The sequence below is a fragment of the Mchenga conophoros genome, linkage group LG20 (genome assembly GCF_057382185.1).
Source record: "Mchenga conophoros isolate Kocher_MC1m ecotype Shallow Benthic linkage group LG20, M_conophoros_male_GT1.1, whole genome shotgun sequence".
In the NCBI taxonomy this organism is placed as follows: Eukaryota; Metazoa; Chordata; class Actinopteri; order Cichliformes; family Cichlidae; genus Mchenga; species Mchenga conophoros.
Genome location: NC_140545.1, coordinates 2,018,888 through 2,026,255, shown reverse-complemented (window position 1 = coordinate 2,026,255; position 7,368 = coordinate 2,018,888).

Below are 7,368 nucleotides of genomic sequence, written 5' to 3'. Positions count from 1 at the left end.
GAGGTGATAGGATTTAGGATAGAATTACATTTAGGTTAAGGTTAGGGTAAGGGGATACAGAATGCATTTATGTCAACGAGAAAAGATGGAAGTGCGAGCGTTTGTGCGTATGTGTGTGTGTGTTTGTGTAACATTTAGTCCTCCACACTGGCTCGGCTTTGTTGAGTCTGCTGAGCCCCAGGAAATCTCCAGAGACAGGGAGACAGATTTACACCCTTCCCCCTGAGAAGGCTATAATGCCTGGGACCCAGCAGAGCTATGGAAGGGTCCAAGAGCAGTGAGTGGAGACCAGGGTGATGAAACAGAGAGGGAGAGGGAAAGAAGGGAAGGATAAAGGGAGAGAGGAAGGATGAAATACGGCAGAAACCGGGACTGCGATATCGATGGAATGCAACATTGCTGAAATTTTGCTTGCCGCCCTTCGCCTCTGCTCACACAGCCTATCTCTCTTTCTCCTACACACAAACACACACACATGCTAGACACACACACACACACAACACACACACACAAGGGGATGCCATAAATCTGCCAGTGAGCACTGCTGGGATAGAGACACCTAAGACAGGCCTATGCTGTGTTTGGAGAGAATGCAGATGTACCTGCCTCCAGCACATCATCCTCTGTCCCTCTTCCTCTCCTTCATTCTACTCCTCTCCACCCCTTCTTTTTATCCTCTCGATCTCTCTCCAGAGTTCCCTGTCTCATGTTCTTAACCCCTTTCAACCTTAACTCAGTTCATCTCCCCTCCACTCTACTTTCTACACTCCCTTCCCCTTTGGTCTCACTTTAAGAAGCGAATCTCTTCCCACTTAGGATGAACAAAACCCTTCAGCCAAGCCCAAACGCCATTGTTGGGCTGAGACGAGACTGATTCAGGAGACAGACAATAGCTCAACCAGAGGGGTACACAAATCTCTCGCTTTGCATTGCCCATGCATCGCCTTTTGGGGGAATAATGGTAATGAATACACTGTCTATACAACCTGTTTGCTGCAGTTCTTCTGTCTGATAGCCTGCATACATCATCCGGTGACAGGTCTAACTACCTGCTGAGTGATACCTGATGTCCTCAGATGGGCTACATTCACATGGTCTATCCACCTCTACATGATATGTCTGGGATAAAAGCAAACAGGGGACATCACAAAAGAAGCATGAAACGTGTTGAATAGGTTTCATATTTGCTCACAATTTAAAAATGGCAACAGCAGGTGTGTGTATTGAGGGGATCTATAAAAGGTATCTTTGTTAGTCTGACAGCCTAATAACTTGAACAATAGCAAGTGCTTCATACCATCTGTACCATAGCCCCGATGGCCTCCAGACAAAACAGACTTAAAAACACATGCGCACACTCTCACGTTCACAACGACACATTAACACCTATGCCTTGACATTATCACAACCGGGCCTCACGCAGCCTGGTCTTCTGGCTAAAAACAAGGACTCAAACACAGGCGCACACACGTAAACATACACTGTCCAAAAAGATGTGGCCTGTGTGACCTGATTTACAGTGGAGTAAACGATTTAAGCCGCACATCTCACTCCAACACCTAAACACCTGACAGGCCTCTCATAAATAAAGCTGACTAGAGACTCCCACATAATTTATACCCTGGCTATCTCCTAAGCTAACATGTAACAGGTCTCCACTCCATATTTCACCACCCAGAGCTCGACATTCACTGGGAAAGACGGACATGCAAAAGTGAGTCCAGAAGAAGGGGGCAAGAGAACTTCAAAAGCCGAGGAGAAAGGTTTGGATTTGGGGATGCGGTATGGAGACTAAAGCTCTCTTGATCTCTACTAATGTGTGTGTGTGTGTGTGTGTGTGTGTGTGTGTGTGTGTGTGTGTGTGTGTGTGTGTGTGTGTGTGTGTGTGTGTGTGTGTGTGTGTGTGACCCTGGCCTAGGGCGTAGCCTAAACTAGCCTAGCCACCCCAACTCAGATCAAGGCCCACAGTCAGGAGTTCCACTTCTGCGTCTCTCATAAATCGTCCTGCCTTTGTCTGATCTCTCTTTCACTGGCTGAAACTTATCCTCTTCCATTAAGGGTGATGGATCAGTAGCTCTCAAGGCGTTCGAGACTCTGAGGTTACAGGTCCTTGTGTAGATTGTGCTCCACGCTGTAAATGTGAGAGGCATAGACACAACCTTACACCAAACATGCAACATGAGTAAATTTTCACGGCAGAGATTGACACAGAAGGGGGGGAAATGGAAGTGTCTGAAATATTTTTATAACACCTGACAGTGATTTAAAGGAGTAATAGTATGCATTTACTTTTCTTGCAGTTTCATGCTCTTATTTGTCAGGTAGCCCCCCCCCCCCCCTAAATTTGACAGCATCCGTGCTCCCTCTGGTGGCCGCTACCTGCCATGGTCGCATAATAATGTTTACTCTGAAACAACGTGCAACTCTGGGTTTTTTTTTTTCAAAAGTAGCTCTTAAAAATTTTGATTTACACTCGATCCGTTTGTTGTATCAAACAATAGGTGACAATACCAACAAACCAGGTGACAAATGTAACAATTTGTAGCTATTAAAATCTATCTAGTGCTGATTTAAGACCGTTGCTAGAAGTGGAACAACAACAATGTAATTACACCAATAATAACAACAGACGAGACAGAATGCAAATCACGAGCCTCTCCCACCCAAGCGACCTGGCTGTGGCTGGTTTCCAGGGCGTGAGAGATAATTGAATAGTTTGGCAGGAGACTTCACAAAGCCTCTCTCCACATGTTTGAACAAGGACCTACGATCAGCAGCTGCTGTGCGGTGCGTCTGTGGGCGAGCGTGTTTACTTTAAAAAGCTGGGAAGCAATAACACGTGAAAAGTGTTTTGTTGTGTTTCACAATGGTGGCCGATGAAAATGTTAACAGCTTAAAAAAATCACTGCAGAGTTTTGAAACGTCAAAATTTCCTTCATATAAACTGAGCTGCTTAACTGAGGCTTTGTTTGCATTTTTTGCAGTGACGCTTAAATCTGCACCAATGGAAAGCACAGAGACGCTCTGAATCACAGAAACATTTATTCTTATTATATTTTAATGCATAGTATTGTTTGACGGAGGGGTGCTGTTACTTCACGTCGAAGCTGTTGAGTGACATTGCCCCCAGCTGGTGAGAGTAGGACACAGCAGCAGTGAATGTGAAGCTGCAAATGATTCACATAGTGATGCACACATGTGAGGTACAAATGAACTGTGTTTTATTTATTTATTATTTTTATTGTGCGTGTGTGTGTGTGTGTGTGCGCGCGCGCGCGTGTGTGTGTTCCATGGCGAGGAGAATGCGCATGCGCGTATATCGGGTGAGAGGTGGCCTTTTGTCTCGGAATGTCGGTCGCCTGCGCTTGCGCGTTGCTTCTCCGGCCATCGTAGGCGCATAAAGCCTGGTAAATTGCACCAGGGCAATAAAATGGCAATAAAATGACAACAACAGTGCATTAATCCATCACCAGGGAGCGCTGAAGGTACTGTAAAGAGCTCTGGCTGGAGTCGGAAATGATTTCTAGGTTTATCAGTTCAGTGGCTGCAGCGTCCATTCAGCTTGCCAGGGGGCAGTGAGGAGCTGGAAAGTGCTGAGATTCTCCTTCCCACTGGACTAGGCTTATATTAATAATCGGGCAGGTATTTAAATAAATAAATAAAAAATTACAAAATGTAGCAACTTTGTATTGAATGGTCCCCCTTCTTTTAATTAGAAGACAGCTTTAATGAAATGGAGCTTTTAACTTGCAGGAGACCGATAAAAAAAAATTCCCAGCTCCCTACTTCTCTCTGCCTGGCCTTATTTGGAGCAGTATTTTCCATGCCATGTTCTCACAGGGAGGCAGGGCTTCATTGTTTCAGTGGTACAGCCCCTCCAGCCTTCAGCCTCCTCTCTGGCTCCCCGTGGCTCCTGGAGAAAGAGAGCTTTATTTAGGAGCACCTGGATTTATGTGGAGGAACCAAAAGCAGCAGGTGATGGAAATCACTGGCCCAGTAGGCTAGCTGTGGCCAGGGGGTTCTGGCAAGGTAGTAAGTGGGCCCTGTGGGTCACACTGTCATTTCCTGTTTACCCCTTTGCTCTCTTTTTACTGTCTTTCTATCCCAGCCTGCCTTCATCTACTGCCTCTACCTTCCTGCCAGGATCACTTCCTCCAATAGGAAACAGATGAGTTGCTCAGAGTCTGAGGTGGCCGTGATTTGCCCTTCCCATAATCAAGGCAACACATCTGACATAGATTTTCACATAGTTGGGGCTAAAACATGCCGTTAAAGATGCTGTTTTTAAGTAATGCAGCCTTATTAACAAATATTATCAAAAGTTATTTTTCATGGAATGTTAAAATCCAAACAAAACCATTTTTAAAAGAAGATTACCTAAGGTGAAGCCATTCTTTTCAGAGTTCAGCTTTGACGCTTAACCACTGGTTTCGTGGCTTAGCACTGACACACCTTTGATTTTGCACCTACACCTCAGGTCGTGTCAGACATGACAACTGAACATTTCACAAAATAACCTCTGAGCAAGCATATTGTAGACTTTTAGACCTCCGCTCCCCAGATGAAACCACTAGCCGGCAGCTATTCCACAGAAACAGCAATCTAAACTGAACCAGGTGTGCACATGCTGCAGTGGAGAGGTCAAAAAGTGGGAACACATGATCCACTCTTTCTTCTTTCTTTTTTCCTGCTCTTCTTCCATTAATGATTGCTGCCTGGTTGAAAGAAAGAAAGAAAGAAAGAAAGAAAGAAAGAAAGAAAGAAAGAAAGAAAGAAAGAAAGAAAGAAAGAAAGAAAAACCATCTGCACTAAAATAGACCATTAAACCTTCCAATAACACTTATGTAATGTGTAGCTCAGTGTATGGCAAACAGATTTCAAACCAGGCAACACAAGCACAATGAATTTGTGTGTGTGTGTGTGGGGGGGGGGGGGGGGGGGGGTAAAGTGGTGGACAGACAGTACAAAGTAGGGAGACAGAACAAACAGCCTATGCTGTGGAGAGACATCTGTTTGGTCTGCTCTGCACTCTAGAATCTCTCACATCGACTGGACCCCCGTCACGCTGCTCTGCCTGGGTTTATTTCTGGCCAGCAGTTGAGATGAAGGACTCAATGTTTAGACATGAGCTGTTAGGATAAATTGTCCCGTGCGCGTTACAGATCCCGCAAGTAAAGCCCTGTATCACTGCGCCCTCAGAAGTACGACATCCGGGACACATTATATTTCACTAAGATTCTGCAATGAATCAGTGTGCAGTCCGTCCACCTCTATTTCACTTAGTTTTATTACAAATGTGTTTACTGCTAATCAGTGTAATGGACTGGACCGTGAGCACTTGAATGTGTGTTTAACTTATATATTCTGTGAGCCTTGGGAGATGACAGGGTCCTTACAAGGATGGTGGTTGTAATATTGAATTATAAAACCTATTCAAGAACCTGTCAAGAGCCCCTTTATCCTGTGTGGAGTAACATCTATGCCTTCTTTTATATGTTAGATTTGTTATGGAACGCAGCTTTATAAAGTATTTATCGAGCCTTTATAAGCCACTAAAATTACAATCAGTTCAGGAGCCACCTCCAGCAGCAGAGCAGCCCGTGTTGTTGAAAGCTCTCAATTCTAAGGCCCGGCTGAGCCTCGCAGCATTTTAAGTTCTGCCAGAACTGTTCCTTGTGGATCAGTTAATATGAACCTCCACATCTCCTGCTGAAATAAATACTACTGTGGAAACTGTGGGGATTTCATGGCCTCTCTGAACTCTAATCCTTGATGGAAATAGAAAGGACTGAAACTTCATGATCATTTGGCTCACTGTAATATGTGTAAACTTCTACGGTAGACAAATGTGATTTTTTTCCTTACTCTAAGAAAATGAGCCTATTGCAGCTGGGCCCTTTTCACTTGGTTATAAGCCTTGCATTCTATTACCTCAGGCATATAATGCTTCACATTCATATACATGGTAACATTAGATAGTTTATGGCTCTGTATTATGTCAAGACTGGCTAAGGCTGGGAGAATGTTGTGGTCAGCGGTGGGTCAAAGACTGTCAGGGCTCTGAGCTGGCAGAAAGCCAGGCTCAGTACGTGTTTGCCCTGAATGTTAATGGATTAACGCTCACCACACATACAGACAGACTGGGAAACTCAAGATGACTTTTTACGTGAAAGGCCGCCAATAAGTCGCCATCATAAATTCAGGGACACATGCTGTCTGTACGACCACGGCAGTCAGGCATGTTCCCTCCGGGAGGCCAGGGCTGAGGGACTCCGTGATGGAGAATGGGGGAGCAGGTGGGCTCTGTGTTGGCTGACCTTGCCTCTGGAGCCCCGCAAGATATGATCAGAGCATGCCGGCAGCTGTGGCCTTGCTTTAAAGCACCCAAGGTATCATGTAGAGCAGGTACAGCAATGCAGTATTCTACAGCCTACTGTCACATTACCCTTAACCGCTTAAGATTATGTCTTCATACAGTGTTTTAAACTCAGACCCTGCTGATTCAGCACTTTGCACCCCTAGTGAAGCCCATTGTGTTACGCAATTTTTCTCTTAATTGCTTCAAGCGAGTAACTTAGGCTTGTCTAATGTGAATTTCTGCACGGCAAAGAGAGCTGCTGTTGCACTGCTCAAACACTCTGCAGCGACAGCCACAATCTCTATGTGTAATTTAGCAGCAGGGGACAATGAGATAATCTTGCAGGAGAGCCTATACTACCAATTTAAAATCAGTAAAAATGCACAGTTTTTTCTTTTTTTTAGGAGCTCCACTTAAGCTGTGCTGTAAATAAGAACTCAGTTCGAAGCACGTAACTGTTGCCTGCCTTCAGAGGGGGTCATTTTCAATCCACTGATGGGTTCACAGCAGATTTCACTTCAAAGTTTCACATCCATTTTGACAGTAATGCTCTCAATTTTTCCTTATTATTTTGCTATTGCACTGCGAGCAATTAGGCATAATTATGTCAGTGGATGATCTCTAGCAGTTTACTGAAGGAGTGACTTACAAGCAATCATTAGCAGCAGCATGGTTTTTAAAAAGCTGAGAAAAAAAAGTGACACATGCCTGAACCCCCCCCCCCCCCCCCCAAAAAAAAAAAAAAAAAAATCTTATTCTATAGTGGATAAAACACTGTGCTGTGGTTTCCTATGATTTTCTGTCTCCAACAACCCAGGCCTCACGTAATGCCTTCAATCTTTTGTGCTCTCTCTTTCTCTCTCTCTTCTCTGCAAATTAATTTATGGTCTGATTACAGGACAAGCCTCCAGATATGAAGGAACACAAATCACTGGTCCTTACCAGATGGCAGAAAAACGGCACAGGATAATTGAAAATCTAGAAGTGGATCAATATTTAGAAGCCCAAGG